This window comes from Diabrotica undecimpunctata, chromosome 4 (genome assembly GCF_040954645.1).
Source record: "Diabrotica undecimpunctata isolate CICGRU chromosome 4, icDiaUnde3, whole genome shotgun sequence".
Lineage (NCBI taxonomy): Eukaryota > Metazoa > Arthropoda > Insecta > Coleoptera > Chrysomelidae > Diabrotica > Diabrotica undecimpunctata.
The window spans coordinates 78417640-78444417 of record NC_092806.1 but is presented as its reverse complement, the minus strand read 5'-3'; the positions used below and the strand labels follow the sequence as shown (position 1 = coordinate 78444417).

At 29.9% G+C, this 26778-nt stretch overlaps 2 protein-coding genes across 5 annotated transcripts in view; one reads left to right on the top strand and one right to left on the bottom strand.

Annotated features, from left to right (window-relative positions):
* The window catches only part of LOC140439716 (uncharacterized), a 241028-nt gene that overhangs the window by 90355 nt on the left and 123895 nt on the right, over positions 1 to 26778 (bottom strand). The gene's annotated exons all lie outside the window — the stretch shown is intronic.
* LOC140439714 (carbohydrate sulfotransferase 11-like) overlaps positions 1 to 26778 on the top strand; it is a 91961-nt gene that overhangs the window by 2252 nt on the left and 62931 nt on the right. Inside the window, exon 2 of one of the 2 annotated variants that reach the window (XM_072529812.1) lies at positions 3050 to 3139. The exons of the other annotated variant lie outside the window; for it this stretch is intronic. The gene's annotated coding sequence lies outside the window, so the exon portion shown is untranslated. The remainder of the gene's footprint in view (positions 1 to 3049; positions 3140 to 26778) is intronic. 2 annotated transcript variants of the gene reach the window in all.

Here is a 26778-nt window from a genome sequence, read left to right as displayed (position 1 = left end):
GATCATTTCGATGGAACGACAGTCTGTCCCAACACCTTCTTTCAGTGCGTCACTAATTTTGACATAATATAGTATTTTAAGAATGTCGAGAATTATTGCATGTCATTTTAGTTAAATTTGACAGTTGCAGGATCGTAATCCCTCTTTTTCTAATTGAAAATAATTTAATAATTTTAATATTAGTCTTTGTTCTTTCTCGATATATCTCGGCATATTTATGCTTATGCATATATCTATATATATGCTTATGCATATATCTCGGCGTAAATATTTTTATGGCAATAAATACAAAATTAAATTTTCACTGTAAAATGTCTGATAATACTAACAAATACTAACCTGGAATGACAATTATTTTATCAGTTGACGTTGTGAAAGTACTGTCAAGATCGAGACCTACTGCGTCAAATTATATTTATGCCCATCATCGATTGGATATCTATTTAGCGTATTCTAAACTCCAACCAATTATACACCCGTAAGTAGAATTAGCTTTAAGATAAATAATTTTTTAAGTTCTATGTATAATAATCACAGACTCACGTTTTTTTCTGTCACTTCTAGCTTAATGTGTTAGAGAGAATTCGATCAACTATGACGCACTGAAAGAAGGGTTTGGGACGAACTATAATAGACATTTAATATATACATATGCATCTATGTATCTCTCTCGCTCTCTCTTTAAAAAATATTTTTTAATTCATTTTTGACAAAGGGGGTGGTTGTGAGGGTTGAAATGTTGAAATTATAATAAAATGTTATTTTATAAGCAAGAAATTAATTTTTGTTCGATAAAATGAACTCAATAAATGTTTCGGACCAATAAAAATATATTACATTAATTTTTTAAAAAAGGGGTTGGTTGTGAGGGTTAAAATGTTGAAATTATAATAAAAAGTTATTTTATATGCAAAAAATTAATTTTCGTTAAATAAAATGCACTCAAGAAATGTGTCAAACCGATAAAAATATTTTTTAATTCATTTTGTCATAAGGGTGGTTGTAAGGGTTAAAAATTTCCAATAAATAAAATATTATTGTATAGCTAGGGTATTAATTTTTATTTGTATTTAAATACATAATTGAAATGTCTCAAGCTGCTACGACTTTTTTTTCATATTATTTTTATAAAAAGTATTAGCTTTTAAGGGTTTTTAAAGGGTTTTAAGGGTTGAAAATTGTGAATAATTAATTTTCATATTAGGGAACATATTACAATATTTACCTTATGCGAATAAACAAGATTTAAGTGCATAAAATAATTAAATCCGTGTTTTCCCAGTTTCTTCAATAAGGGGCAGTTTTCACCCCTTAAAAACAAAAAACGCACCTAGAGCGTATAAAACTTTTGAAGGGGAATGTAAGATAAGCTTAATTTGAAATTTTCAAAGAAATCGATGCAGTTATAAAAATTCGGAGGTATTACCATATTTTAAGCCTCAGTAACTGGACTAAAAAACGTTTTACTCGAAGCGATTCGAAAAATTCTTTTTTTGTTAAAGTTATTCATTAATAACTATTTCCAGCCAACTTAAAAAAATTTAAAAAATAATACATTTGAATTTGAAAAAATATATAGAATCCAATAAAAAGGTTCGGTGCGGTAGAAATGTAAAAAAAGAGTGGATATATTCCGTTTTTAAGCGTCTTTTTAGGGGTGAACCGCTCGCCTATGGATTACCTAAGTCTGACGTTACAATTCTTTCAACTTGTTACAACTTTCCAAACATTTCTAATTCGTGTGTATTTGTCCCATAAGAAGTTGGAAATATTGTTTGAAAGGGCTTATTTTATTAAATTAAATTATTTAACAATTAAAAAGTTTTGGTTAAATAGGTTTCCAAAAGTACTATGATGTTATTTACGCTTATAAACATTTAAATTAAGTTGATTATTTTTTATTCGCCATGTTGGCATTATTACATGAATTCAAAAAACAACATATTTTTTAACGACCCTTAAAACCCGAGTTTGCCGTTTTTTCAAAAATTCACCGAGGCTTTGTTTATAAAAAATAAGCAATTTGACAAGAACAATTTTAAAGATTATGAGGTAAGCTTTGGACAAAAAAAAATTAAAAACGATTCCTTTAAAAATGAGCAGCCCTTGATGGGCCAAATATAAAAGGTTTAAAATCAAAGTGATTTTACTATGTCAAAAACTGAATTCATAAATTTAAATTTATAAAAGTCGCAATATTTATCTATTGTTCCGGTTCTAATCAACGAAAATTGATGTTTTTTTTATAATTTGATGCAATAGATCATAAAAATGCTTTTATTTAATTTGGGAATTAATTTAACCAAGTAATTTGTTTAAACAATTTAAAATAAATATAAATATTTATTTTCAAATAGTATAATCGAGCTATAAAAAAAAACGCTAACTCAGGTTCTAAAGGTCGTAGGACATTGTATTTTGTTTTTAAATTCGTCTATAAATGTCAACATTTCAAATAAAAAAAATTACTTCCTTTATGTTGATGTGTCTGAGTTATTTTAACTGTTTATAAGCCTAAAATCACAAAATTTTAAAAAAAAAATATAATTAAGCAAAAATACGAAAAATAACTTTACAAACTCTCATTATCAAGGATTTTCTATACTTTTTCAGTAGTAAAGTTGTGTCATTTTTCCATTACCGGTCTTCATCTTTAGTATTTAAAATCAAATAGCGATTTTATGTACATCGTTTATATATTATTTGTAAGTAAAAAATTAAGTTTAATGTTTTGCATGTTTTGTTTAATACATATCGCTATAACTAAATTTATCAAAAGCAGTTATTAGATACCCGTATCAAATAGTGTCACGAAAAAGACTTTTTATTTCTAATTTCTTTGGTATAATCTTTTGTTACATTTTAATGGTTATGTTATAACTTCTTGACCTGACACTAAAACTATTTTTTGCTGACCATTGAAAAGATTAATATTTAGTTGTAAAATTAATTTGTTGCTTCGAAAACTGCAAAATAAGGCAAAATCATTAATTATTTATAATGATATGATGAATTTATTGTGATCCTTAACAAACTCTCCAAATTTCAGATCTATCCATCAGTTAGTTTAAAAGTTATTCTATCTGTTTATCCAGAAGTCCTTTTTCTTTGCAACAACAGCAGTCAGAAAATCATAAAGGTACTGTAATTCTACACAAACCAACTGAAACTTTAAGTAATTACTATTTAAATGGGAATAAGCCACAATTGAAGGTTAAGTACGTTTATTGACGTTTCAATTTCCACTTCGGAAATCGTTCTCAAAATAAAACATTAGTAAATTAAACAAATTTTGTTTTTTTTTGTTACTTGGTGAAAAATATTTCTAATAATTTAATTTTATCTGACTCATTTATATTGACAAATCAGACATACATTATACATTTTAAAGTAGATGACTTTAAAATGATATTGCCAATATTATTGATTTGCGTTCCTAGGACGACTTTACTTGTAAGATAGTTCATTCGATTACATTGAAATCAACTTTAACTTGAGAATATCCGTCAGAAAAAAATCACAGCATGTAGTTCGTCTTTAAAAAGACAAACACATGCCGTGATGACAGTAAAAATCTCCTGTTAGTAATTCCATAGTAAATTATGAGGGAAAAACCAGGAAAAAAACCTCATAATACTATCCCGACATGGTAAGTATTTGGTCGTGCATTTAGTTTACTTTCAATAAACACCAAATTCTGATTTTAGGTATATGTTTTTTATTTAAAAAAGATAAATGATGTATCCTCTATATGTTACCGACTTACTAATACTGGTATTTTCCTTTTAATAACTTCTCTTTTAATATGGGTAACCAGATTATACTACATTCTGCCGAGGAATTTGCGACACAATTGGTCTCATTTAGCATAATTAGAGCCGCTTCTTTGATTTTTCTCTTTTTACCATCCGTTTCTTTTAGGACTATATTTGAATCATTCCATTGCACCCTATGTTCATTATTCCATGCGTGTGTACATATTTGAGATCTATCAAATTCTCTATTTTTGATATAAGATTGATGTTCACTTATTCTAACATTTAATGGCCTTAATGTTTCACCTAAATAAAACTGATCGCATTCACAAGTTATTTTATAAATGCAATTCTTTCTCCTTTCTTGTTCATTGTTAGGTTTGGTTTTAGACAAAATAGATCTCAATGTGTTTGTTGTTTTGAATGTTGTTGATATGTTGAATTTATTTCTTATCCTTTTAAGTTTTTCTGATAATCCTTTTATGTATGGTATTGTTATTTTCCTCGTATTATTTCTTGTGTATGCTGTAGGATCTCGTTCTAAGTTGTTCTGTTCTATTCGGTCGATTGTTGAAAATTCCTTATTTATAAACGATAAAGGATAATCATTGTTTAATAAAACAGATGTTAACAAATGTTTTTCCTCCAAGAACGAATTTTCGTTAGAACAAGTAAATTTGGCTCTATCCTATAAGGATTTAATGATTCCATTTTTAATATTAATATTCTTCTTCTTCCTACTTTATAAATAGGCTTAATGCCTGTTTTACTTCGGTTTTCAGCCTCAATTGACGTTGTCTGACCATCTTTTCCTCGGTCGTCCCAATGATCTTCCATTTGGCGATTTGTCTCTTGCTGTTCGTACTATTTCACTATTCGTACTGTTCTATTTTCTGTCATTCTTTCGATGTGTTGGTTCCATTCCACTTTTCTTCTGTTGAATCCATGTTGATTTATATATCCTGGTTTTCGTTTCCGTTGTGAGGTATTTGTTTCTTCAGATTGTGTTGTTAAGACATCCTGCTGCTTTGTTTGCCATGTTCACTTGTTTTTGTACTTCTTCTTCCACTTTTCCGTAGCTTGACAGTTTTATTCCCAAGTATTTAGTTTTCATCACTTGTTCTATTATTTTGTTATTTACGACTAGTTTACATCGTCTCGGTTCCGCTGATATCACTATCGTTTTAGTTTTCTCTGTAGAGATCCATGTTGTATATGAGTGCCGTATCTTCGAATTCTTTAATTAATCTTTGTAGGCCATCTTCATTTTCGGCTGTTATTATGGCGTCGTCGGCCGGTGTAGCATATTATCCTTATTTTCTTTTCCCCCATTCTATATCCTCTTCTTTTTTTAACTTTCTTTTTTTTTTCATCCATTATCAGATTAAATATTAATGGGCTCAGCGAATCTCCTTGTCTAATGCCAGTTCCATATTTGATAGGTTGCGATAGTTTTCCTTTACATCTTACCATAGCTATGTTATCTTTATATATATATATATATATATATATATATATATATATATATATATATCCTCAATGGTTTTTACTAAATCCAGTGATATTCCCTTTTCATATAATAAATGAATCGCGTCCCGAATTCTCACTCTATCAAACGCTTTCTTCAAATCTATCAGACATATATATGCTGGTTTGTTGTATTCCAGCGACTTTTCTTTCTTTTATTTGTCTTATTACAAAAACTGCATCCGTGCATGATCTTCCTGTCCGAAATCCTTGCTGTTCCTCTTGCAGAGATATTCGTTCGTTTATTTTTGTCGCTATTATTCTTGTTGTTAATTTGAGTGTTATATTTAATAGATTTATTGCTCGATAATTATTGGAGTCTTTCTTATCTCTTTTTTTGAAGAACATCACCATGATCGCTATCCTCCATTCATCTGGTATTCTGTTCGTGGTGATTATTTTATTAATAAAAAGTTGCAGTTGTTGTACAAGTGATCACCTTCATATTTTAAGAGTTCATTTGTTATTTGATCTTCTCCTGGTGACTTTCTGTTTTTTAATTTGTTTATTCCTTCTTTCACATCGTTTTAAGAGATTTCGGTCTTTGTGTCAAATCACAATATTAATATTGTGATTTGATTTGAATTAAATTAAATTAAATATCTGTTGGTTTTCTATACACCTGAGTCTCATACCCAGTATCGTTTTTAGAGATTAAAACATCCAGGAAAGGTAGTGTGTTATTTTATTCTTTTCCCATGGTAAATGTTATTGTCTCTTCTTTAACGTTTATATCATTCAGAAATGTGTCCAATAACTTTGATACATGAAGCCATATCGAGAATACATCGTCTACATATCTCCACCATGTCCTGTGAGTTTTAAATTTTGTTTAGAAATAATATTTGTTTCAAAATCTTCCATAAATATATGAGCTAATAATGGAGATAAACTAGAGCCCATTGCTAGACCAAAATTTTGTTTATAGAATTCATTATTTAGTTGAAAATATGTATTATCAGTACATAATGTTAATTTAATTAATTAACTCTATTATAGCTGATATGTTTAGTCTTGTTCTAGTTGCCAATGTATCATCACTCTCTAATTTTGTCTTGACTATATTTAAAGTCTTATCTAATCGCACATTTGTAAATAAACTATTTATGTGAACACTTACCAAAGTATTATTTGAATTAAATTCAATATTGAATAATTTATTTAAAAAATGTTGTGTATTTTTTATAAATGTGTCAATTTTATTTGCAAATGGATGTATAATATTTAATAAAAATTTTGATAGTTCACTACAAGGAGAATTCATGGTACTACAAATGGGTCTAAGTGGTATATTTGTTTTATGAACTTTCGGTACTTCATAAAAATGAGGGGTCTTACTGTAATAAGGTTTAATTAATATTCTCTGATAACCTGTTAAACAATCTTTAAACTTGAATAAAGTTCTATATACTCTGTTTTCCAAAGTCTTTGTTGGATCCTTTGTTAATTTTGTATAAGGTTTGTGCTTTATTATTATATCTTTAATTTTGTTTTCATATTGAATTTTATCCATTATTACAGTTGCATTCCCCTTGTCTGCTGGTAGGATGATTATGGAGTCGTCATTTTTTAAAGTTCTTATAGCCTTTAGTTCCTTTTTGCTTATGTTTTGTTCAATTTTAATAGACTTTTCCAATTCAAGTTTACATAATATTCTGTATTCTTCCTTTTCGTGGGTTGGTAACCGTTGAGATATTTTCTCCACTGAGCTTATTATGTCTAATTTTGGAATGGATGGATCAGTAACAGCAAAGTTTAGACCCTTTGACAGTAGTAAACTCTCCATTGCATTTAAATGTGTATTTGATATATTGACAACTGTCGCTAATATGTCATTATTTCTATTTAGGTTATCTAAAGTGTGTATACTGTTGTCCCAAAAGAATATTAAATTTATTTAAATGTATATTACTTTATTTCTTATATGAATTTTCATATACTATATGTAAACTAAAAATAATTTGATCAAAATCAGAATTTGAAAGATGAATTAACTTTATATGTTGTTTACATATAAATGTTAATATATATATATATATATATATATATATATATATATATATATATATATATATATGTTGTTTACTTTAAAAATTGTCCCCTAAGGTGTAGTTTCTATCATATTTTCATAATAAATAATTTCAAATAAAATAAAATAGTTTCTTACTTTACTTACTCAGATTTATTTAACTTACATTTTATTAATTATTTTGTCAATGTTACTTTTACATATTTAAATAATTGTTTCTGCTCAAATAACTTAATAAAATTTTATAATTAAATAGATTCATAGAATCTATATTATTCTCAGTTCCAAATGTATGAACCTTGGACTGATGGAGGTTGAATCAATCTTCACCTGTTGCTGGCTATTCTGCCACAACATTAACTTTTTAAAAAATGCCTCGCTGTTCTGTCACATTTTTGACCTCAAGGCCACTGTCTTTTCTCGTTTGGCGTGGTACCTAAATTTCTGGTCGCATTTAACCGACAGCGACTGAGAAGCTTAAGAGTGGTAACTTCATTATACATTTTTTTTTTAAATATCTATAATTCAATTTTAATAATGTTACCTAAAGTTAAAATCAAATTTAAATAATTATATACTGTTGGGAGTGCATCATATGATCTTTTTGGTTCTCTATAAATTAATGTCTTTTACTAAGTTTTTTCACATATTTTTTATATACATGTACCATTACCACATGTCTTTTGCTGTGCTAAGTTAAGTTAATTTGTAAACTGTATTCAGTTCAATTAATTGTCTATACAACATAATATTTAATGTCCATTATCATAAGCTTCTTTACACATTTTATATCTTTGACTGCTACATATCTTTTTAAGGTAACCCACTTATAATAACTTTTCCATGGATGTTTGGTTTTTTCATATAGTTCTTTTTAAAAGAACTGATGATGCTTCTTGATTAAGAAGCGAAGCGTGTTCAATAAATAGATGAAGTAGCCACCTTCTTTGTCTTTTATTTCTCCACTTTGACCGAAAAACCCACCACTCTTCGAGTTTTTCTTAGTTTATATTGGATTGACGGTCGTACTCCTTTTCTCGATATATATATATATATATATATATATATATATATATATATATATATATATATATATATATATATATATATATGTAAATATATATATATATATATGTGTATATATATATATATATATATGTATATATATACATATATATATATATATATATATATATATATATATATATATATGTATATATATATATATATATATATATATATATATATATATATATATCTACGGCATAAAGTGGACTCCGCCCATGTTAAAATTCAGGTTCAATTGAGCTCCGTGGTCAAGTGGATACCGATATACGGAGCTCACTTGACCATTCCATAATATTGGTTCTGTCGATTCATCAACATGTAGAGTTTAATAATTTATAAAAATTTTTTGGAGCCCGTAAATACCCCTGTATCATAAATGTATATCGTTTAGTTCACGTGTATATATTATAGGGGTCGTACAGATCTTCTTCAATGTATATTTGAACCATACGTTTATCGGTTTAAGTAAGCTCTGAGAGTTTGGCAACTGTGCGATTATACCGTATATTTTCAGCATATACCCTGAACGGTTCATATGGGCTCCTTATTTTTATCTACTGTTCGTAGACAGTGTAATCTAATACGCATTACACTGAGTAACAGAGGATATCTTATTACCTGGTATAACTACGTACTAAAAGGTAACTGGTTCTTTAAAAACAGGTATATAGATACAAAAGGATTTGGGCTTATTATTTAATGGAATATTCGCTTGCATAGGAAATTTTATTTTTTCTGCATTTTTAAAAATGTTGTTCTTTTATTTAATATAATTTTATTAGTTCAATGCCGAACTCGATGTTTTTTTTAATTACAGAAATTTCGTAATATATTTTGTTTACGTGAGTATGTCTTTGTACGTCTTATGTAAACATCCGATTAATAAAAACTAATTTTATTTCATCCAATCTTCTGCGATATCTTTTATAAAGCTTTTTTATTATTTTAGTTCTGGTCTTATTTGTGTACTATATATGATATCTCGATGAACGGTTATCTCAAAATAAATATGGTTAAGAGCTACAATAGATATTTTTGTGTTAAAATTGGTAGTAGTGTGCACAAAAACAAAGAATGGTTAATTTGTCTAACAAGGTATATTCGGCGGAAGATGCATATAGTGCAAGCGTCTATGTTTTAAGGGTGGAAGGATGTGCACCTCATTTTTAGCTGACAAGCTTGCGAACAATATTATTTCTGGTCCTCAATTTACCTTTTAGTTTTAAACAATAATCTGTGACTGACCCCGTGCGATACAAACTATTTTCAAGGAATTTATAGGGAGTCTACGTTCAACAATCATGACATTATTGGATGTTCAGTTTTGTGAAAGCGTCTATGTTAGGGAAATTGAAGGAGCACACACGAGCTTTTCAGGGGTTTTGGCTGAAAATTGATTCATAGTTTATTTTTATTGTGCAATAATAGGTGTATCGTCTATATAATAGAAGTCCTAGTATCTACCGGTATGGATCGTTCATTTGTGTAAATGCTATACAGTGTAGGTGCCTTTATGCTACCCCAAGCGAGACCGTTCTTCATCTGCAATTCTTACCATTGAGTGATATAAAAAATATTCTTTTGTGTAGGCATAAGCAGACAATATAAGAGAGTTTGTTATCCAAGGGGATATCATATAGTTTTTAAAAAATATTCTGTAAGTTAAGGTGTCGTAAGCGGCATTTAGATTGAAAAATACCACCACTGATACCCGATATTTTTCGTACCCATCTTTGATTTAGTATTTGTGATATACATTACTTTGAATAGCTGACAAACTAAAAATTTTGGCTGATAGTTTTTGTGGTCGTTGGAGTTTTTGCCAGGTTTAAGCAAAGTAACAACTTTGGCTTGTCTCTAGACTTTGGGTATCTTCTAATTTGAATACAGTTGTTCATCATCTGGATAAGCCATTGTAGTGTTTTTGGTCCAGATTTCGTAATAAGCTTTGTGCTCAGATCCTCAATGTCGGTATTTGTATTATTTTTCATTAAATATGTAGATGGTGGATCCAAGCTCAAAATCATTAAAAGGTTCTCTTAGCTGACTGGTTTTGTTCTTTCTTACTTTGAGTTATTCTTTGCTTTTTTTCCGATAGAAATAGTATGTCTATATCTATAATGTGGTTTTCAGCGATCAGCTATATACCAAATACCCTAGGTTAGGCCCTATATGTGTTTCCTGTACTAGAAATTAGTCAGATTCGTGATTAGCTCATATGTCTGATAAGTTTAAATAAAGTAAAGTTTCTTGATTTTTAGATATACCCTTAACAGTTATAGACATATGTTATTAGAATAGTTGGTCCTAAAAAGGACCAATTTGACAAAATCATATTAAAGGGGTGACTGAAGAATTAGCCGATTAATTAATTAATCATTACCCGGGGTATGCCCGATTGCAGTGGTCTTATTAGTACTTCAATCTTCCTAAAGGCTCGTTTTTTAAACCCCATAAGTAATGCGTAATCTTTTACTTTTTATTAAAAATTTAAATTTTACATGCCGTGTATTACTTTTTGAAGATATGTCGAATCAGATTTGTATAGTAATAATTTTAGCAGAATGACGGTATTGAATGGATGGATGGACGGTATTGAATGAATTCGGTTTCGCTAAGTAGAAATCGTTTGATTTCTCTTTTTGTTAATAATTTTAGGATCTAAAGAACCTCTTTGTGGAAAATAAATAAGTTTGTGATATCTGTCACAACTCATATATAGATAATAAAAAAATAAACAGGTAAAATAAGTGTAAACAATCTTAACTACATACATCGGCGCCACTGTTCAGGTGATGGGTTTATCACAGATATCAAAGGTTACATTTTAATTCAATGTTCTATTTACGTATCTTCAATATTAAAAAAGTAGAAAAAGACATGTTTATGCTTTTATTTTTTTAAATCTATGCTATTTTCTTTCTAGAGTTCCGTCTTTTTTGAACGACCTGTGTTCTTTTTTCAATTGGGTACTTGTCCAAAGCTATGACAAATACTCTGTCCTCTGCTATTCTACATTAATATGACTGATTTATTTTATCTTTCTTGCAACTATTTTAATGGTTATCCTGTGTATCTTCTTCTTCTTCTACTTTTTCTTTTCATATAGACATAACTGTCTGTTTTTCAATGTGCCTCCAGTAAGTTGCCTTTCCATCGTTTTCGTGGTCGTCCTACTGATCGTCTTCCTATGGGCTAACCGTCTCTTGCCGTCTTTATTGTTTTATTTGTTGTCATTCGGCTTATATGATCGTTTCATTCTACTCTTCTATTTCTTAACCAGTTTTTGATGTTCTTCACCTTGCATCTATGTCGTATATCTGTACTTCTAGCTCTGTCCCATAGTGTCTTACCATCAATTTTTCTAAGTGTTTTTATCTCTGCTGTTTCATATCCTTTTTGTCCTCTCTGTGTCAGATCTTGTTTCTGCCGCGTATGTCATTATTGGTCTGATGACTGTTTTGTAAATTCTGCCTTTCGTTTCTGTTTCGATATTTTTATTTCTTCATAATGTTTCATTTATGCAGCCTGTGGCTCTGTTTGCTCTATTCACTGGGTCTTCCACTTTAGTTTCGAGCTTTCCGTAGCTAGATAATGTGATGCCTAGATATTTAAGCTCTAACACTTGTTCTATTATATGACCTTCCAGCTCCAATTAACATCTTAGTAAATTTGCTGTTGTAACCATGCATTTTGTCTCTTTTGGGCAAATTAACATGTTAAATTTTCTGGCGGTTATATGAAATTGGTACAGCATACGTTGTAAATCATTTTCACTTTAAAAGAGTAGTATTGCGTCGTCTGCACAGCAGATTATTTTAATTTGTTTTTCTTCCGTTTGGTATCCTTTTTTAGTTCTTATTTTTTATTATTTCATCCATAATCAGGTTGAATAATAGAGGACTCAGGTAATATTCCTGTCTTATTCCATTGTCACCTTCAATAGGGTCGGTTAGTTCTTCTTCTACTTTTACTTTTATTGTGTTGTTTTGGTATATATTTTCGATCGTTTTGATTTTTCCTAGAGGTATCTCTCTTGCGTACAATAAGGGGATAACGTTTTTTTAATTTGTGTATCTTCTGTATATCATTATTTCTTTTGTGTATTAAAAATTAAATTTTGGTTATTATTTCTTAAGATTCTCTTAACGTGTTTATTAATTGTCTTGTTTTATGTGTATCAAGATATGTGTGTCATGATAGATTGTAATGCATATTTCATTTAATGTAATTAAAGTGCTCTTTGCGTTTGCCTATTACTTTCTCACTTCCTTAGCGATAGGTCTTTTTTTCCTCATCAATAACCTTATCCTCGCTCGATACAGCTATTTTAACCCTCTATAGCCCCGTGTGTACTCAAGGTAACAAAGGAGTTTTTGATGCAGAAAACTTTTTTAAAACAATTTCCGACTCTAGTATGCCCTCTGTTAATTTCAGGCAATATTTGGTTATACATTTTAATACACTCTATGAACCTATGACGAAACCTATATGGAAATGTTTAACAGTATGTCAAATGGACATGACTGCCTTATTAGTTTGTATTTTCGATCGTGATTTATTGTTATAAATTGTGTACAATTTATATAAAAATACATACAGAGGCATTATATCAGCATTTAGATATTGATTACCGTTGACATTTGTTTATTTTATTGAGTTGTTTCAGTACTGTGATAAAAAACAGGTATGTTGCTTTGAATCCACACTTTACCATATTATTTTAAATTATTTCTTTAAGATGGATACAAAAACGTTCTACGGGAAAAGCAGTAAATATCCGAGGAATCCAAAGACTCTGACTTTGATAGTGATAATAAGAAAGTAATAATAAATTTTCCAGGTACCCAGATATTAATCGATCCAGAATCAAATAAAATGGAAAATGAAGACGATTTGTACGAAGCAAATTTAGACCAGGATACCAATTTAGATTTAGACTAAGATGAAGATGAGGGCGATACCGATAAAACTGAAAAACACACTGAACAAAATGTGCTCAAAAGGTCAAAAATGATCGTAAAAAACATTGAGTGGAAGAGTGGTTCTCGAACAGTATTTCCAATTCCAGAATGGAAAGGTAATTTCCCAACATGCAAATTATTAGAACCGGAATCCCCTCTACATTATTTTAAAAAGATGATATCTACCAATATGCTGGAAAACATAGTAGAACAAAGTAATTTGTATGCACTGCAAAAGAATATAAATAAACCATTGAATATGACACTAGCAGAATTAAACCAATTTATTGGATCTGTTCTACTGATGTCAATATATGGCTTGCCAAGGACAAGATCATTTTGGCAGAAGGAAACACGTATTGCTCAAATAGTCGATACTATATCTAGGAATCGCTGGGAAGAAATAAAAACTAAAACGCATTTCAATAATAACGAAAATATAGTCAACAATAATGATAAGTTATACACAATTAGACCATTCATCAACGGTCTATTTTAAAATTTTCAAAGTATTCCAATGAGTGAAAAATTGTGTATTGATGAACAAATGATACCATTCAAAGAGGCACATTCTTTAAAACAATATATGAAGAACAAACCCAAAAAATGGGGATACAAGGCATTTGTTTTGTGTGATAGCAATGGTATTGTTTATAACTGGGAATTATATACAGGAACTGTTAAAGATCCCCTTCATTTACCTAATGTAGACACCAGCGGTAATGTAGTAATAAGATTGTGTGAGATAATAAAACCAAACAAATACTATAAAGTATATTTTGACAACTGGTTCAATGGCATTCAGTTGCAGATTGAAATGGAAAAACGTGGACTGCAATGTTTGGGAACTGTTCTTCCAAACAGATTGCCTTATTGCCATTTTTCTGATGACAAGAATATGAAGAAACAGGGCAGAGGTACTGTAGAAGAAAAGCACGCTACAGTAGATGGCATAAGACAAACAGCGTTAAAGTGGTACGATAATAAACTGGTTCATTTGCTTAGTACATTTGTTGGTTCTAAGCCTACTTCGTTAGTCAAGAGGTGGGATAAGAAACAAAAATCAAGAATTATTGTATGCTGTCCAAATTCAGTACAATTTTATAATAAATTTATTGGAGGTGTCGATCTTATGGATTCACTAATTGCTCTTTACCGAACAGACATAAGATCTAAAAAGTGGTATCTAAAAATATTTTTTCACCTTCTGGATTTAGCTGTTGTTAACAGCTAGTTGTTGCATCGTCGTGATTGCGATTACTGTGAAATTAAAAAGAAAAACCAGTTACCTTTGTTACAGTTTAAGTCCCACTTATGTAGCGTACTGTTAGCAAGCAATGATCAGATCAAAAACAAAGGACGTCCCAGGCTCAGTGAAATTGAGAACGAAATTGTAAAAAAACAGAGGAGAGGATCTACTGCTATTGTACTACCAAAGGAAGTTAGGCTTGACCAAACCTTCCACTGGCCAGTAATTTCTGAAAAAAAGGAAAGATGCAAAAAACCAGGATGCTGTAATACTTCTAAAGTAATGTGCGATAAATGTAAAGTTGCTTTATGTTTTACAACTAACTACAAATATTTGTTTTTTTGAATGACATAATAAATAAGTATATAACTTAATTCGTTAGTTTTTGCTAAACACTCCCAAAACTCTCCCCAAACGAAATTTAAAAAATCTAAAAAAATTACTAGTTATTGTAAATGGATATTTGAGCACATATACAAATTAAAACATTTTATAAACAAACAAGTTTACAAAAAAGTCGGGCAATAGAGGGCTAAGATATTTATATTTCACTATATGCTCTATCATTTGGTTTTCATTTATAATTTGCACCTATGACGAAATTTATAATATCTAAGATCTGGTGCTTTTATATGAAACTGGAATAAAACACTTGTTAGATAATATTTATTCGTTTTGAGTACACTTTTCTTAGAACCTAGTATATAAAAAAATAAATATTTGTCTGTCAACAAATTTCTTTATAAAAGTACGAGGCATTATTTTCATGCTGTGAGCTTTGCTGCTCTGTTACTTTTATAACGCTTAAGCTATTTTTAATTTATTGTCAATATTTTTGAGGTGTGTTATCTTAAATGATCATTTTTAAGGTTAGTACGTTTGATTAAATGAAATTGACATTAATTTGATAGTTTCCATTTTATTAGTGCTGATGGTATATGACTAGCATCTGTTGGTACTATATATCAATTTCAACATGTGGAAGTGAGAGCACTCACTTTCAGCGTAAATTTTGACGAAACCAGAAATAACCCATATTATTCTCCCCGTGTGATCTTAGTATTTCCATTGATTAAATAGTATAGGGTATCCAATATCAATATCTAATGTTGATTTTTAAATGCACACTTTAGATACTCTGTTTTTGTTTACCTTATTTTTAGACCTTTTTGCTCAAGCGCCCATCTTCATTGTCTCAATCATTAATTCAATTATCTCTCCTTATCTCTTACTAACACCACATCGTTAGCATACATAAGGCACCAAGGGATATCTCCTTAACATGTTTTCGTTAATTTTTCCAACACTAATTAGAAGAGATAAGGGATTAGCACTGACCCCTGATGCAATACTATTCTCAAATGAAATTTATCAGTCTTACCCTCACTTGTTCTAACATTAGTTTTCCATTACTTGCCTTATGATAAAAATTGCATCCGTTGTTGATATGCCTTGCATGAATTTAAACTGATTTCCTAATATTTCTGTTTCTTCCTCTCTCCTACTATCAATTATTCTCTCCCACAGTTTCATGGTGTGACAGAGTAGTTTTAGGGCTCTATAGTTTGTACAGAGTTTAACATCTACTTTGTTTTTGTATACAGGTACTAAAATGCTACTTCTCCATTCATCCGGTATTCGCCTTACTTTCAAAATTCTATTAAATAGTCCTGTTAGCCAACTTGTTCCTGATTTTCCTAATGCTGATCATATATATCCAGGGATGCCATCAGGACCTATGCCTTTTCTTTTTTCATCTTATGTAGCTCTTGAATTACTTCCGCGGTCGTCATTTTCGGCACCATTGCTATTACTGTCTCTGTTGCCTCTATAGATGCTTTCTCAAACTCTTAGTTTAATTGGTCGTTAAAGAACTCCTTGTAGCTATTTTTTAGGTCCTTTCCTTGCATAAATAGTTTAATGTATTTATCTCGTATACATTTAATCTGATTAAAATCTTTGGTTTTCTTTGCTCCACTTTTAACAATTTTGTATATGTTTTTTTCTTAGTACTCAGTTCATTGTACAGCTTTTCATGCGCTGCTACCTTAGATTGTGCTACCGCACATTTGCTTCCTCTTTCTTTATTTGATACTTTTGATAATCTTATTCTGATATTTTTTCTTGTCCCTCCTTATATAATCTTCTCTTGTCTTATATATTGTCTTAAACATCGTCTGACTATCTATATTTACCAATTTTTAAGTCAATTTTCTGAGATTTTTTCAAGTATTTTAGTTACACCCTCTTTAATAATTTTTGACACATTTCTCCAAATTTCATTATGACCTTTTTCCATATTCCAACACATTCTTTTTTATTTCTGTTCTAAATTGAACTACTTTGTCGCTTGTTAACGTCAATTAATTGTTTTTGTGACTCTCCTCGATATTTTGGTTTTATTTCATATTTTACTTGTATATCTAGTACCAGCACTTTATGCTGTTGGCTTATAGTTTCACTAATTATTACTTTAGAGTCTTTACATATGGGATTGGCTTACGATCCATATTTGGAATTGATTTTGTCTGCTTTTAAATTGGATAAGTTGGCTTTCTCTTTTCTAAAAGCATGTACTAACAGTGGACTAGGTATGGCCACTGTTAGTACATGCTACTGCTAATTCCAGCATATTATCTGCCATATTATTTTGCTGCTAATAGCATTCTAATATTTCATCTATAGATTAAATCCGTATAACAAATAGATATTTTTCACTTTCTCGGAGTAATAATATTCTAACATACAAAATCCTATTAAATTGCCAAAACCTTCCTTGCATATTTTATTCACTTATAAGGGACAGCAGCAATATTAGTACCATAATAAGGGTATAGTCCTGGACTGGCTAATCGTTGGATAATAGGAAGCATGAGTGTAGCAGTTTTAATGTTTTCGGGACTGCTACCTGGTATGGGGGAGCAGAGATATCAGTACCAAGTTATTGCATATATGAATTGTTGCTTGAACTTTATTATTATTAAACAGCACTATATTCTATAACACAAGAAACACTGTTATAAAACAGTCGAATAATATACAGATTCTCAATTCAAATATTCAAAAAATTAAAGACAGGCTTACTAAAATAGAAATCGCTTATTTAAAATGCAATCCATTAATGGCCCAAAGTACCAAGCACTTCTAGCATATGGTAATGATATTGATCTCATAAGAAACTCTCTCCCGTCTGCGACATCTTCAACAAAGTGAAGAGAACACGAAAAATGTTTTACTTAAAATCAACAAAATGAAAAACAAATACAAGCGAATCAACAGAAGAGAGCAATTCAATCTAGATTGTGAATAAAACAAGTGATGTTTTTATCTAAGGGGACGTCATAAAATTTTTGGAGAAATTTTCTCTAATTTAATATGTCGTAAGCGGCATTTCGATTGACAAATACTACCCCTAATACCTGATATCTTTCGTACCCGTTGTTGATTTTTGCAACAACGGGTACGTTATTACATACTTTATAAGTATTACGAATAAAAATAAATAAGCAAGAAGAATGTAAGTGTACTATATTTAAACCAAGTGACAGAAAAAAGAATATTATACATACATGTACTTCTAAATTAAAAATTATATGCCTGACAACGCAAGATACAAAAAACAATGATTTAACATTGAAAACAATGATAGCTTGCACAAGCGATAAAGTATTTAAAACGATAAGGCCGAACATATTATATGTAATTGTAATAGATATGTTGGCTAAAATTATACCATAAGACACCGAAATATTATATCTATGTGTTTATGTGTATCTAAAGTATAGTAGTATATTGAATTCCCTACATTAAAAAATCGAAATATTTAAATTAGACAGTAAAAAATTATAATTTTAAGATTGATTTATAAATTATTATAATTTAAATTTTACTGCTTGATGAAACAAATATTGTAAGTCATACACTATAGCAATCGAAACATCGGAAAGTACATTTATAATATAATAAATATTTCAGTGCCAATGTATTAAAAAAAATTCTAGTACATAAAAATGGACACTTGCCTATTCAAAGTTTATAATAGACACTAATTTCGGTTTATCTATAATTAAAGCAAGTAATATAAATTATAATTATTAAAATATTTAACTACATTAACCAAGTACGTATTTGTGAAATTTCTCGATGACTAAATTGATTGATATTTAAATAAATTTGAAGTTCCAAAACGTACCTGCTGTAAAATTTAAAAATCTACGACTAATCAAATTATTGGCAACATCGGAGGAGTTTAGTTGGGTACGCAAAGAAATGTATACGGATCCCAAAAGTGTTTTAACCTATTACAGAGTCCACTTAATCCGACGTGTTGGTCGGAGTCCACATAAAGCGCTACCCAGATAATAATATACACGGTGTATATTCGCCTGGAGTTAGTATAATACCGTTTTAGTACGGAGCTCTCATTAACCGCTAGATCTATATATATATATATATATATATATATATATATATATATATATATATATATATATATATATATATATATATATATATATATATATATATATATATATATATATGTATATATATACATATACATATATATATATATATATATATATATATATATATATATATATATATATATATATATATATACATCTAGCGGTTAATCTGAGCTCCGTTCTAAAACGGTATTATACTAACTCCAGTAGAATATACACCGTGTATATTATTATCTAAGTAGCGCTTTATGTAGACTCCGACCAACATGTAGGATTAAGTGGACTCCACAACAGGATAAACCATTTGTGGGATCCATATATATATATATATATATATATATATATATATATATATATATATATATATATATATATATATATGTATATATATACATATACATATATATATATATATATATATATACATCTAGCGGTTAATCTGAGCTCCGTTCTAAAACGGTATTATACTAACTCCAGTAGAATATACACCGTGTATATTATTATCTAAGTAGCGCTTTATGTAGACTCCGACCAACATGTAGGATTAAGTGGACTCCACAACAGGATAAACCATTTGTGGGATCCGTATTTACCATTTCGCGTACACTTCTAATCTCCTGAGATGTTGCCAATAATTGTATTAGTAGTAGATTTTCAAATTTTACAGATGGTACATTTTGGAACTTGAAATTTATTTAAATATCCATCAATTTAGTCATGGAGGAATTTCAGGATTATTTGGCTAATGTAGTTAAATATAAATTGTTAACCGACACATAACTTTATTTTACTTTTTAGTTTTAATAAACAAGGCGGTAATTTATATTACTTGTTTTATATATTTTTAAACATAAGAAAGTGTCTATTATAAACGTGGAAAAGTTAAGTTTCCATTTTTATTAATTAGTATTTTTTATTAAAAGGCATTGTCACTAAAACATTTAGTTCATAAATGTACGTAGATCGGATAGAGTAATCGTGTAACAGATGAAAGTAGAAGCCCCTTCGGTAGGATTATAATGCTTGTTACCCTATTAATATAATTAAAGAAAACTCAAACAACAGGGAGATCTTTGTAATTTTTGGATTACTGCCGTTTATGACATGCAATGTTTGTTTTATAGCGTAGTTGAATTTAAACTACAATAATTTATGAATCAATCTTTAATAACATACTTTTTTACTGTCTAATTTCAATAGATATGTCGATTTTGATTTAAAATATTTAATGCGTTAAAGTCGCGTAGAGATTTTCACTATAAACATTTAATTTTAAAGCTATTATTATAATAGTCCAAAAAAAGTATAAAAGTCTAGGGAATTCAATATCCCACTATGGATTTGTTTTATAGATTATTGTAAAGCGTTCGACAGAGTCAACTGGATACACTTATGACTGATACTAAAAGAATTAGGTGTACAACAACACCTAATTTTGCTTATAACTGAACTTTACGAACACACTACTGGACCATTTAAACTAACATTAAAAGAAGATTGAAAATCAAACTAAATATAAGTATCTGGGAAAAATTTCTCAAACGATATTAATATTAAAAGAGACTTTAAAGAGCATCTGACAAAGCATGCTAAACCTTAAGTCGACTAAACCACACAAAATGGTTATTTGAGAAAAATTATAGCTCGTTCCAGAAAGAATTGTAAATATAATAACAATAATGTAGATTAAGAAGAAACGCTGAAGAAAAAAACAGTAGCGGTTAGCCTAAGTAAAGAAAGGCAAAAAGAAGATGTAGTTTGATGTTTTGAAAAAATCTGATCCGAAAACTATATGAAAAACATTTCATAGTATAGACATCGAGCGCGGCGGTGCCTCTGCCGTCTGGCGGCCTATATCGGAAACTTTTACTACCATTTGACTATTTGTGTACAATTTTGTGTATGGTTAAGTGGCACACCACAAAAAGTGTTTTTATTTTCTCTTTTGTTCAGTAATTAAAATGTATGCTATACTTCTAGATGTTCCAATACAATAAAGGATAATAAACATAAAGCACAGGGTACAAAATTTTATTATTAAATTATTTTATTATTTAAAATGTATGCTATACTTCTAGATGTTCCAATACAAGAAAGGATAATAAACATAAAGCACAGGGTAAAAAATTTTATTATTTTCTATGCGCTAGTTATTATAAACAAATAAGCTATACTACAATTAAAAACTATGACCACTATGAAAAAAATACGGTAGACTATGACTACATTTGTGCTTTAGCACTATAGTAAGAACAAGATAAAAATCTAAATTCCTTCATAATTATATTAACGAGAAGTTAATAAAACTTTTGTTCGTTATCAGTAAGAGAAAGCGCATTTCAGAATATACCTATTATGAAAAATGTTGTTGATATTACAATATCAGATGACAGGAATACAAAAATAAAAAACAACTTACCTTTTCAAAACAACAATCAATCACTTCATTTTATCACGAAAAATTTAAAAATTGCAATGTAACTGAACCCATTTTGCGAGCTATAGTTACATTGATACTTATGTGGCAATTAGCTGTAAAGTCATTAGTCTTTTCCGTCGTATCATATTTTCCTAATATTTTTTGTAGGCAAGCGGTTTAGTTTGTGTAATATAATATCCCCAATTCGTCTCATAATATTTAGTTTTCAAAACAGCTGTTAATAATTCGTTCACATTTTTTAGAGCTCTTTGCAGTACATTTGAAAATAAGTCGACAGTAAGATACTTTACTTGTAGATTACTTTTTGTTAAATTAGTTTATTAGGTAAGCCTAGTTCTGCCATGGTATTTCATAGTTTTATTCTTATGATTATATCAGTGTTTGTTTAAAATCTATAAATAACTAGTTTAATGTTTTTTTTGTATTCCCAACATTTCTCATTAACTGCCTAATAGTGAATAATTGATCAACGATTTATTAGTTTTTCTTATTCCACACTAATAGTCTCCTATTTGATAGTTCACCTATTCACTCAATCGTTCCAGGTGTATTAGAAAAAATACTGTATATCCTAATAATTAATAGATATATAGCTTATATATAGCTTATATCGCTATAGTTTGTGCAGTACATTTTATTATCCCTTTTGTGTATGGTATGCTTTTCAGCAAGTTGGTACTTGCTCTTACTTCTAAATTGACAGATCAGCTGTTTAACTGCCTGTACTGAACTTTCTTCTTCATTTTGCAAATATATATAAGAATTAATAAAACTCTGACATACCGTTAATTAAAATATTGGATACCCTATACTATTCAATCAACGGAAATACTAAGATCACAATAATCTATCTCTATCTAATTAGCCTTTTTCGGTCCATCTTTGGACATAGGCCTTCCCAATCCTTTTCCATTCTTCTCTGTCTGTCGGTATAGTCATCCACCTAGAGCCCACGTGCTTCTTGATATCATCTGCCCATCTCATTTGGGGCCTTCCTCTGCTTCGTTTATATTCCCACGGTCTCCAACTTATAAGAATTTTGTTTCATCGGTCTTCTTTTTGTCTTATATTGTGACCGGCAAATCTCCATTTCAATTTTGCAACTTCTTGTCTAACATCCCTCACTTTTGTTTTCTCTCTTATCCACTCGTTTCCCTTTTTATCCATTAGTCTTATGTGCAATATTTGTCTTTCCATTGCTATTTGGGTTTTTATGGTTATGTCCATGTTTACTTTTGTAAATGTCCACGTTTGGGAACCATAAGTTAGAACAGGGAGTACGCATTGATTGTATACTTTGGTCTTAAGATGCTGTGGATATCTTTTGTTTTTAAGAATGTAGCTTAGTTTGCCAAATGCCGCCCATGCCAGTCTAACTCGTCTTTTTATCTCTGCTGTTTGGTTTTCTTTGTTACGTTTTATAGTTTGACCCAGATATATATAATCCTGAACTTGTTCTACTTCATCTTGTCCGATCCTCATTGTGATGTTTTCATCTGTATTTGTTATAATTTTGGTCTGGCTGTAATTCATATTGAGGCCTATCTTTCCAGCTTCTACGTCCAGTTCTTTCATCATTTCAAATAATTATTCTCATTTATCTGTTATCAATGCGATGTCATCAGCGTATATTAGATGGTTCAAGCGTTGTCCACCAATTTTTATACCTTTTTCATCCCATTCTGATCTTTTAAAAATATCTTCCAGAGCCTGATTGAAAAGTTTCGGTGATATTGTGTCACCCTGTCTCACGCCTCTATTTATTTGTATTGATTTTGTTTATTCATATACTTTAATTGTTGTTGTGGCTTCCTTATATATATTGGCTATTAGTTCCGTATATCTGTGGTCAATTCATTTTCTTATTCATTTTTCATTATTCATTTGCTCGTTCTATAAGTATTTTCATACTTAGTAAATGGTCACTTGTGCTGAATCCCTTTCTAAAACCAGCTTGTTCTTTTGACTGGTATCCATCGAATTTTGTCGTCAATCTATTGGTTAAAATTTTTGTTAGGAGTTTATACATTACATTGAGGAGTGTTATAGGACGGTAGTTTTTTATATCTGCTTTATCCCCTTTCTTGTGTAGGATAATGGTTACGGATTCCTTCCAGTTATTTGGGATTCTTTTTTCTTTTAATATCTTGTTAAAAACGGAATGTAGAGTGTTAATTACCACTTTTCCACCATATTTCAGCATATCTGCAGTTATTCCATCTTTTACAGGCGATTTGTTGTTTTTCATTTCTTTCAATGCCTTCTTTATTTCTGATTTGCTTATTTCTGGTTGTAGCTCTGAGTTGACATTTTTTACTTTAGCCTTAAGTTGGTTTTTAATTGTTTCTGGTGGTTCCTTTTTTGTTTTATATAGTTCTGAGTAGAAATGGTGGATAATATTTATAATGTCATCTTTAACGTTTGTTTCTAGTCCGTTTTCATCTTTTTTTTTTGTTTATTTCACACTTACCTAATTTCGGTCTTAAGCATTTCATATTTTTGTTGTTTTGTATTACTTTTTCTATTTTTATTTCTTGTTCTTTTCTCTTATTTTTTCTTATTATTCTGCTTATTGTTTTATTGATTTCTACATATTCTATAGCTTCCTTCTTTTATCCATAAGCTTCTTTGTTTCTGTTGATATATAATTGTTCTTTTTTAGATCCTTTTTTGCTATTTCTTTTCCTGATGTAATCATCGTTGCTGTAAGTATGTTGTCTATTTCATCTATATCTTTGTCATCACTGTCTAATTTTTAAGTAAGTTGTTCTTTTAATAGGTCTTTGTATATCTCTTTATATTGCCCTAGTTTGTTTCTATCTACTAGATCCTAGGTTTTAATTATTTTTCTTTTCATTTCATAGTTACCGTCAACACTAATTTTTGCTCTGACCATCCAGTGATCGCTACCTGTTGTGAATCTGTTAAGAACTGTTACATCTTTAATGATATATCGTTCCGTGGACAGTATGTAGTCGATCTCATTTTTTGTGGATCCATTAGGGCTGACCCATGTCCACTTTCGTTGGGGCTTCTTTTTGTAAAAGGAGTTCATTGCGTATAGATGCTTTTCTTCTAGGTAGTTCATCAAAGTAGCACCTCTATCATTTCTCTGACCATAGCCGAAATCTCCTATTTTATTTTCTTCATTGTTTAGTTTTCTACCCAGTTTGGCATTGAAATCTCCAATTACTAGTATAAGACGATTTTTATGTTCTTCCATAGTCTTTGATATATCTTCATAAAATAGTTTGATATCTTCGTCATCATAAGCTGTCGTGGGGGAATATACCTAGATAATTTTAATTAATGTTCTTCTTATTTTAAGTATGACATAGGCTGTATTCGGGTTTCTTCTTTTCGTCAAGTTTCTGATAGGCCTATGATATCTCATTTAATGTTTGTTAATTCTTCTTCCAGTTCATGTACTTATTCATCCGTAGACATCGATCTAATATTGTATGTCCCTATTGACAGGTTGACGGATTTTTTTGATTTATGTTGTGTTCGTCTTAGTGGGTTGTTATATCTATCAAAAGCGAATTATTGCGTCTCCCAGATACAGCGAGGCAGACCTTTGAGGTGTGGGATAATATTATGGGTTATTTCTGGTTTCGTCATAATTTACACTGAAATTACTAACAAGAGAGTGCTCTTACTTCCACATGTTCAAATTGATATATAGTACCAACAGATGCTAGTTATATACCATCAGTACTAATAAAATGGAAACTATCAAATTAATGTCAATTTCATTGAATAATCAAAACAATCGAAAATATAAAATATACCAAAACAACACAATAAAAGTAAAAGTAAAAGAAGAACTAACCGACCCTATTGAAACTGGTAATGGGATAAGACAGGGAGATTTCCTGGGTCCTCTATTGTTCAACCGGATTATGGATGAAATAATAAAAAAGTAAGAAATAAAAGAGGATACCAAATGGAAGAAAAACAAATTAAAATAATCTGCTATGCAGACGACGCAATACTATTATTTCAAAGTAAAGATGATTTACAACGTATGCTACACCAATTTCATATAACCGCCAGAAAATTTAACATGTTAATTTCCTCAAAAGAGACAAAATGCATGGTTACAACAGCAAGTTTACTAATATGTTAATTGGAGCTGGAAGGTCAGATAATAGAACAAGTGATGAAGTTTAAATATCTAGGTATCACCTTATCTAGCTACGGAAAGCTCGAAACTTAAGTGGAAGATCCACTGAATAGAGCAAACAGAGCCGCAGGCTGCCTAAATGAAACAATATGAAGGAATAAAAATATCGGGAAAGAAACCAAAGGCAGAATTTACAAAATTTACAATAATGACATACGCAGCAGAAACAAGACCTGACACAGAAGGACAAAAAGGATGTTAGAAACAACAGAGATAAAAACACTTAGAAAAATTGATGGTAAGACACTATGGGACAGAGCTAGAAGTACAGATATACGATGTAGATGCAAGGTGAAGAACATCAAGAACTGGTTAAGAAATAGAAGAGTAGAATGGAACGATCATATAAGCCGAATGACAACAAATAGAGTAGTAGACACGCCAAGAGACGGTTACCCAATAGGAAGACGATCAGTAGGAAGACCACGAAAACCATGGAACGGCAACTTACTGGGGGCACATTGAAAAACAGACAGAGTCATGTCTATATAAAAAAAAAGAAGAAGAAGAAGAAGAAAAAGATACACAGGATAAACATTAAAATAGCTGCAAGAAAGAGAAAATGAATCAGTCATATTAATGTAGAATAGCAGAGGACAGAATGTTTAGAGAAAATAATGAATCAGTCATATTAATTTAGAATAGCAGAGGACAAAGTATTTGTCATAGCCTTGGACAAGTGCCCAATTAAAAAAAGACCACAGGTCGTTCAAAAAAGACGGAACTCTAGAAAGAAAATAGAATAGATTTAAAAAAAAAATAAAAGCATAAACGTGTCTTTTCCTACTCTTTTAATATTGAAAATACGCAAATAGAACCTTGAATTAAAATGTAACCTTTGATATCTGTGATAAACCCATCACCTGAACAATGGCGCCGATGTATGAAGTTGAAATTTTTTACACCTATTTTAACTGTTTTTATTTTTTTATTATCTATATATGAGTTGCAAACGATATCGCAAACTTATTTATTTTCCACAAACAGGCTCTTTAATACCTTAAATTATTACTATACAAATCTGATTCGAAATATCGTCAAACAGTAATACACGGCATGTAAAATTTAAATTTTCAATAAAAAGTAAAATATTA